The sequence below is a fragment of the Bombus affinis genome, chromosome 5 (assembly GCF_024516045.1).
Source record: "Bombus affinis isolate iyBomAffi1 chromosome 5, iyBomAffi1.2, whole genome shotgun sequence".
Lineage (NCBI taxonomy): Eukaryota > Metazoa > Arthropoda > Insecta > Hymenoptera > Apidae > Bombus > Bombus affinis.
Genome location: NC_066348.1, coordinates 14,940,330 through 14,947,977, shown reverse-complemented (window position 1 = coordinate 14,947,977; position 7,648 = coordinate 14,940,330). Strand labels below are relative to the sequence as shown.

At 40.2% G+C, this 7,648-nt stretch overlaps 1 protein-coding gene across 1 annotated transcript in view; it reads left to right on the top strand.

Annotated features, from left to right (window-relative positions):
* The first annotated feature begins 5,934 nt into the window (after nucleotides 1-5,934).
* LOC126915997 (somatostatin receptor type 2-like) overlaps nucleotides 5,935-7,648 on the top strand; it is a 69,765-nt gene continuing 68,051 nt past the window's right edge. The window contains exon 1 of the mRNA XM_050721325.1: nucleotides 5,935-7,258. The gene's annotated coding sequence lies outside the window, so the exon portion shown is untranslated. The remainder of the gene's footprint in view (nucleotides 7,259-7,648) is intronic.

Sequence of the window (7,648 nt, the reverse complement as noted above, 5' to 3'; positions counted from 1 at the left end):
TGACGTGAACGTTAATCCTAGATTATGTTGCTATTGTTGAACAATTCACTTCAATTTCACTTTACACTAGAACAGCGCAGAATAAATTTAATTAATTTCACTTAAACATAGTAAGTATCATTGAATTAACAACTTAAAAGCTCGTAAATAATGCGTGACAATTTGTACGATGCATACAATTTTACTACGACGCATGTGTGTCGACACATACATGCGATGTCTATTCGTTTTTGACTAAATCTTTAATACCATTTCACAGAATTTATTTCTTAACACTCTAACACTATCGCAAAACAGAATATTTCTATATTTTTCTTTCGTTTCCTGTTTTATTGTTATATTTGATTCACTTTCACAACCGCATCCATCACGTTCGAAAAACTGAAACAATTGCACACGCAGATGACGGTTGGTAGAAACATTTCTGGCGGTTTCACTCTGATTGGCTGATACAAATTTATTCCACCAATGAGATTTCAGTAGGGAATACTGCGCAAGTTTACAATTCCGCGCGTAATTCGTTTGTTCTTATTAGTCTTTATAGAAATACGTATATTTCTTTAGAACATTATGTTGTATTAAATGATTATCTTTTATTAACAATCTTTAATTAACAAATTTTTTAATAAAAATCAACCTAAAAATGTTAATGGACGAATTATTTTTCTGCGAACTTGACCGTTGTTCCTATATTGCTAAGACAATAAATTCAGAGTAAAACAAGGAGAAAAATAATAAAAGAAAAGAAAAAGCTTTGGAGCTTGTAATCGTAGAATTAAACATTTCTTTCAACTTTGCTTTAAGCTTCTTTTCTTTTCTTTCACATTGATCATCTCTAAAGTATGTATATTTATAATATGCAAAATTTCACGTATTCCATCCCACGGTTTGTGCAAGTAATAACAGAAAATGTTCGCTTATTAAAAAAAAGTTTTTATATTAAATAAAACTACATAATACTGAGCGTATATTTCGTCATAAAACAAATGCAGATATTCTTTAAAATTTCAATTTAATTAATAGCTAACTTTCGTATACTCGTACGATTCTATACGATGCCGTAGTTCGAAATTAAATTCGTTTTAGCATTTCCAGTTCAGCACGTCGCGTCGTCGCCTAGTTGTTCAGCCTTTGATAACAAATCTGAACGCAAACGAGATACCTGGGATTAATACCAGTTAATAGAAAGCAGCGTGAACGTGCGGTTTGCTCCCGCGAACGGCCATGTATACGCATAACAGTTGCGCTATTAATAACCCGCATACAAAGAAAATTGCGCCATTGCACGAAATTGTAGACTTAATATCTCTTAACCGATTCTCTTTGTTCTTCGTAACAAAACGATTAAAGACCTAGCGAACTGAATGTTCACAATTAGCTGTAGAGCTTTCATCTTATTTCTATCTCTGTCTTCCTCTCTCTTCGTTTCTTATTCCTTAGTTTCCTCGAATAGCTGGCGATCCATCTCATCACGTTGTACCCTTTGTTTCACCTAGTAGTAATTTAATCCCAATGATACATTAGCTCTATACCGAATAAAACGATAAAAATTAATTTGTTTCAAAGAATCCTGACGTTATAGTGTTTCGTAATCTCGAGTATGTTTTCGGTGCCATCCTTTTCGCTTATAAACGGTGACATCACAATCTATTGCTATTAATCTTGAATGTGGACTCAATCCCCGCGTATCGAAGCGGTATTTTATAGATATAAGTAGAAAGCTAGCAATAACAAACGTCTATAGATGAAATCTAATTCGTTATTCAATTAATCTTTCGGCAGACGATCTAGGGCATACTTCTCGTCCAAATTTCACCCACTTCATGATTTTTACGTTTCCTTCTATGTTTCTCCCCTTTTTCTTGTTGAAGAGTGACAAATGAACAAAGATAATGATCACGGAATTTTAACCGCGAAAGTACTGTACTGTACAAATATTTGCGTTGATCGTATAACGGTGACTTGGTAATTCGGGATGTGAATAATCCGCGAGATAAAAACACAAGAGTAAATTCAGACGTAGATTTAACTACACGGATCCATCCGTGTAAGGGGATGGATTTATTTCTATTCTCCGAGGGTGAATTATTCATAGCTAAATTGCAGCTGGGAGGGTGCGTCGCGGTTACGTAACCTCGAATTTCTTGCTTACCTTTTTTCTGCGGTCGTTCTCGAAACAGAGGATATTTTAGAAGATTCACGCGTAATGTGATTTTCTATTTTAAATTCATTTTAATCGCACGAATCGCTCACTACATTCTGCTCAAGGTAAATTTGAAATTTCAAAATGCTGAATGTTTCCGTGCAGCAAACCAATTGGCATCGATTTTCATCAATGTGATAAATAGAATCGTATAAACGTTTCGATCAAAGTTTAAATTCAACTCGATTACGTTTTACATACTTTGCGATTTTCTCGTAACAAGCAAGCGTTGTCTGCCGTTTGAACGATAAATCACGAACAGAGAGAATACTCTTACGAAAAGCGACTTTCTGTGGCGGTGTTCAAAGTTAATTCCGCAAAGTCAGCCAGCCAAGAACTTGTTCACGTTGCTTTCGGGAGTGTCAAACGTTTTACGAGCAAACTTTCCGTGTCACCTGTAACGAGGTGTTCGATTTCCCCAAGAACTCGCGAAGAAAATTACGAGCACCGGAGACGAGCAACTAGGGAGAGTATCGACTAAGTTTATGGCTGAAGAACATTCTGACAGGGACTTGTCGCTCATGAAGAATGTAGCTCATAAAGTTCGGACGATCCCGGCTCCTTAACGATCTTCTTCCTGTTAATATCACGTGCCTCCGCATTAGAAAGTGGAAGGAACTTTCCCTAAATTGTTGGTCCCAAGTTGAAAGCTTCCCTTCGTCGTTACACACAGAGAAGATCTAAACGCTTACCTTGCTAGAGACCGCGTTCCTTTTAAGTTTAATCCTCCTTTCGCGAAACCACGTGCTACACAACGAGGATTTTACGAGTAAGCAGCTTTCCTTAAGTACCGAGACGATTCCGATCGCTTTCTACGAGTTGCAATGCAATAAGGATCTCTCATGTAAATTCGCCTGATTCCTGACGAAACAGCCAATTGTTCGACAGTGGTGAGCGAGATGATTGCATCCATATCCGTGAGTTGATACGACAGCACGTCGCGCGAGCAGGAAGCCAACCAGATTGGAGGCTTCCAGCTTGTCCGGGTAACCTTTCATGGAAATTTCATCCCATTACCCTAGCTGGAGCAACCGCATATTCTCACGCGAGTACCTCTACGCACGTAACTGAACGGTGTTTCAGGATTCTTACGGGGAGAGATGGTAATTTATCGGGGTTTTTGAAAAAGCTTTTGGAGAAGAGATTATTTCTTGGTATTAGAAACCAGGCGCGGACGATCGATATGGCACAAGAGTCCGTACTAACAGATAAAATATAATATAGTCATTGAGACAGCCTATAAAGATCTCGCAATTCTCTAAATTAAATTGTAAGGAGAGTTACAAAGGTAACACTTGGTTTTTATAAAAATCAATGTTACGACGAGATAGCGATGAAATTTTGACCAATCTGTACCGTACAGTTTCAAAATAAAAAGAAGAATACAAATTACGTACATTTGAAAATTAGTTGCTGCTGAGTGCACTTATTTTTCTAATTTTTCTTTTGCAAAACTTAAGTACGCACTATCTCCTATAAAATTCATCCTTATGATTGTATGATAATAATATTGCGCGATTATGCACCTTCGTATAATATATAATATTCCTAGCAGTATAATCTTACGTCTGCATGCATCGCATTATTAAAAATATAATCCTGCGTCACCGGTTGCGAAATCACAACGCCACGGTATCGTACGTCTGCACCTGCCTCAGCTGGATGGGCTAGATTTTGAATAAACTAGTGTCTCTCCACAACGCTCGTTAGGATTGTGATCCAGATTTTAATATCTCTGTTACTCGAGAAGCACTGATACCGGAGATTGGCCGTTATAAATTTTAACGACGAATGTTTACGCTTATGGATGAGAGGTAAGCGAAGTTCACGCTGAAAAGCGGGATAAAGATGCTGCTGAGCACGTCGTAAATTGAAGCGAATATTACTGTAAAATGTTTTCGATACGACTCGTGTCGTACTTATGTTCACGAACGATGCTTATCCATAAGTCCTGCGCCTATTTCGATAAACGGTGAGAAAAACACGACATTGAAGCGAGTTCAGAACGTTTTGACGCTTCGACAGTCTCTCCTCGCGTTCTTTTTCTCGTCCGGCAAAAGCTTCTTTTAGGGATGACCTTATTCCTGGAGAGACATTCGACATTCGACGCGCAAAAAGTCGAATAAATCGATAGCGAAGCCGCGGAGTCATCGTTAAAAATAGTCCACGACTTTGACCGTAAAAATCTAATTAACAAATGAAACGTATCCTAGCGATTGGAGAGGTTGGAAATCATATTTACACATCTCGATATTAGCACGGTTCTCTCGTTTCGTTTCAGTTTATTAAAGAGATATCACGATCAACTCTCGATTGGTAATCTCGTACAAAGTTCGTTTGGGAAACACCTCTATTAAGAAAAGTAAAAAGAAACGACGTTTATAACTCGCGAATTCAGTAACTGGATGAAACTGGAAAAGAATACAACGAGACTTCGCAACGAGATTTACAGTAGTCCAGCTCGATATTGGACGCGACGAGCTACTTCACCGACAAAAATGCGTGCTAAAAAAGCTCTGTTGCTCGTATCGACGTTGCTTCAGGCAATATTTCTCCGAGATTTACAGGAAATTGACATCTACCGCACACGTCCCCCAAGGAAGTAGTCAGTTAACGATCTCATAACTCAATTCCGACGCTTTAATGGTCTTACATTTTAAAGAAAATTTAGTTTACAAAGACGAATTGCGATCCTGCAACTTTCTCCATGACAAAAGGCTTGAATGATAATCTTGAAAAAGTTTGATCGAGATGTTCCCTCTGAAAAAGCTGCTGAACCTTCCATTAAAGAATTGCCCTCCGATGTTTTCGCATGTTAAAACGCTCGCAAACAAGCAAAGGATTAAAACTAATGGCAAGAATAATCGGCAAAATATTACATCGAGTTCCTACAATTACTTCGAGACTCAAATTATCGTAGTCTTTTCATATAAAATTTTTAAAACCAACCCCTTCATAGGGTTCAATAAACGGCCATAAAAACGAAAGAATTTCTCTGATTTTCCCAAAGAGTACATATTCAAATGGAATTCCCCTTCAACTATCTACTGCAAATCTTTGTCACCGAGAATTTTCCGAACGTAACTATTTATTCACGCAACCGAGAATTTCCTCAATACATCGTTATATGGTATTTTTAAGCAAACCACGTTCAAGCTAGCAATAAACTGCGCCACTTTGGCAAAGTGCATTCCCGGGGTATTCGCGTAACTTCGCTGAACACTAAAAATTTCACGAATGCAAAGTGTCTATTTCTGCATCTAGCACGGTATATCCTCTCAATGGGTTACTTTGAAAAAGTACTCTATAATTCAGGTTCAATTCTTCATAACCCACGATTGCTTCTTGAACATCGCGCGCGCGTGTGTGTGCTGACTGGATTTTATGGAAATCATAAGAATAATGCAACGTGCAACGGCACATCCATGGTCTTTATCTGCGGCCACGTGATCGCGCGATGCAAGTTGACTCTCTTCACGATCACTGCCGGAGGGGATCGATAAGTCGTCCTGAACGACGTCGGTAAAACGGCGGTCGAAGATAAAGCTGCTTGTCGAGACGTCCAAGTTCACCGAGTCGAATTTTTATGACAAAAGCGTCCGGTATGTGTCGCACGACTTTCGTGTCTGCAAAAATCTTCGCTTCGTGAATTTCAGCTGGAACAGTGTACGAGGAACGATACATTGGATATCGTTGTTGAATCTCTCTTATGCGCTGTGTTTGGGAAGATAGGCACTACGGATAGGTGTTATGGAGGACAGACTATATGTTGTTGCAGAAGTTTGGTTTTCTTCAGGTTTAGTGCATCGAAGTAGAGATATTTTTCAGGTTGATAATCATTTTAAAATAAGATTTAAGATAAGATTATCGTTTTAATTTAATATACAATAATAGGCAATTTTGTGAATTTCCTCACTGTAGATATCCCACTACTTACATTCGCTTACAATTCAAAACAACAGTATTTTTCAATAAACGAGAACCATTCTTCTTAGTCACTAAAATCTGTTACTCAAAATGAATAGCACGTCGCTGACTCGTTGAACAGATTTACAGCACGTTATTTAATACTTGAGAAAGTTCTCTGAACAACTACCACAGAATTTCCAGGTCTATATGACGCAGGACGCGAAGTTTCTTGATTTAACTCAAGGGAATTGATCCGGGATGCGTGGCTATCTGTGTAAATAAAAGAAACTTCCCTCTACAACTCGTCATTGCCCTTCTAATTTATTTACTTCGTCGTTATTCTCTCTTCTCATGCCAAAAGCGCGTTACAATTAACGAGTTATCATTAACGCGGGGACAAATCCGAGAGATCAAGCAATGGGATCACGAGAAAAGAGGCGAGGTAACTACTGCCTGTTGAAAGCACTGTTCCCCTGAGATTATTGTCCCGGCGTCACCGGAAGCAACCCAAAAACCAGTAATCTCCATCGCGTGACGCGAAGAGGTGTTTGAAGGTAGCAACCTTTGGAAGTGCCTGAGGGTAGGCAAAGGAGAAAAGAAGAAACTATCGAAGAGCGAGCCGAGGAAGAAAACGAAGGGAAAAAGAAAGAACAGAGGAGAAGAAAGAGAAGACAAAAGTCTAGGTTTAATTTAATCGGACAGGCAGAGTTGAAGAATTGTTGGGGCGCCTGCGCAGCCGCCGTACGTCCCTGGACCACCGACCGCTAGTAGCACCCGCCGACGTCGACGTCGTGGTTGTCGTGGTGGTGTTCGTTGCCGTCGTCGCGACGCCCAGACACCGTGCCGTCCGCGTCTCTCGAGCAGTGCGCGTCCACACGTCGCGACGACACGGCTCCTCTCTACTTGTCGCTCCAATCCTCCAGTGCTTACGAATTTCGGTTGCTGTCGTGCGCCATCCCAACTACCCTTTGTGCACGTGACTCTGTTGCCAGCACGAGATTCGGACAGTTCCGGGACTATTTTCTTCGCCTACTCTTCGTGATTCTTCTCCCCATATAGCATTCCGTTTCGATTCAACGACGAAAGACGCGATGTGGCAAATGGTACGATCCATCTTGCCGCACAGGATTTAAAGGAACAGAGAAGGTAAGAGAAACGACGATAATAGCGGTATCGTTAATAGTCACGCGACGTCGAAGTTAAATGGTCCGAATGTTAAGGTCAAAGACATTAAGAACGGGTCAGGAGACTTAAATTTAGCGGGCAACTTCGGAGCGTGGGGATGGACCACGAGGCTATCACGTTTCGAAGGATCGAGGTTGAATCGTATATTTTGAAGAATCCCGACGGGCCAATAATTTTTCGCGAGCTAGTTAACGTTCCCGCTTCAACAGGTCGTTGACAGACGCCGCTGTCTCGTAAAACGCGTGAAGGGACGGAACACGAGTACGGACGCTTCACGCGAACCGTGACATCGATTCTTTTTTTCCTGGTCGGTCATCCGCGGTCCAAAAATAATATCGTGAAGCACGAAGA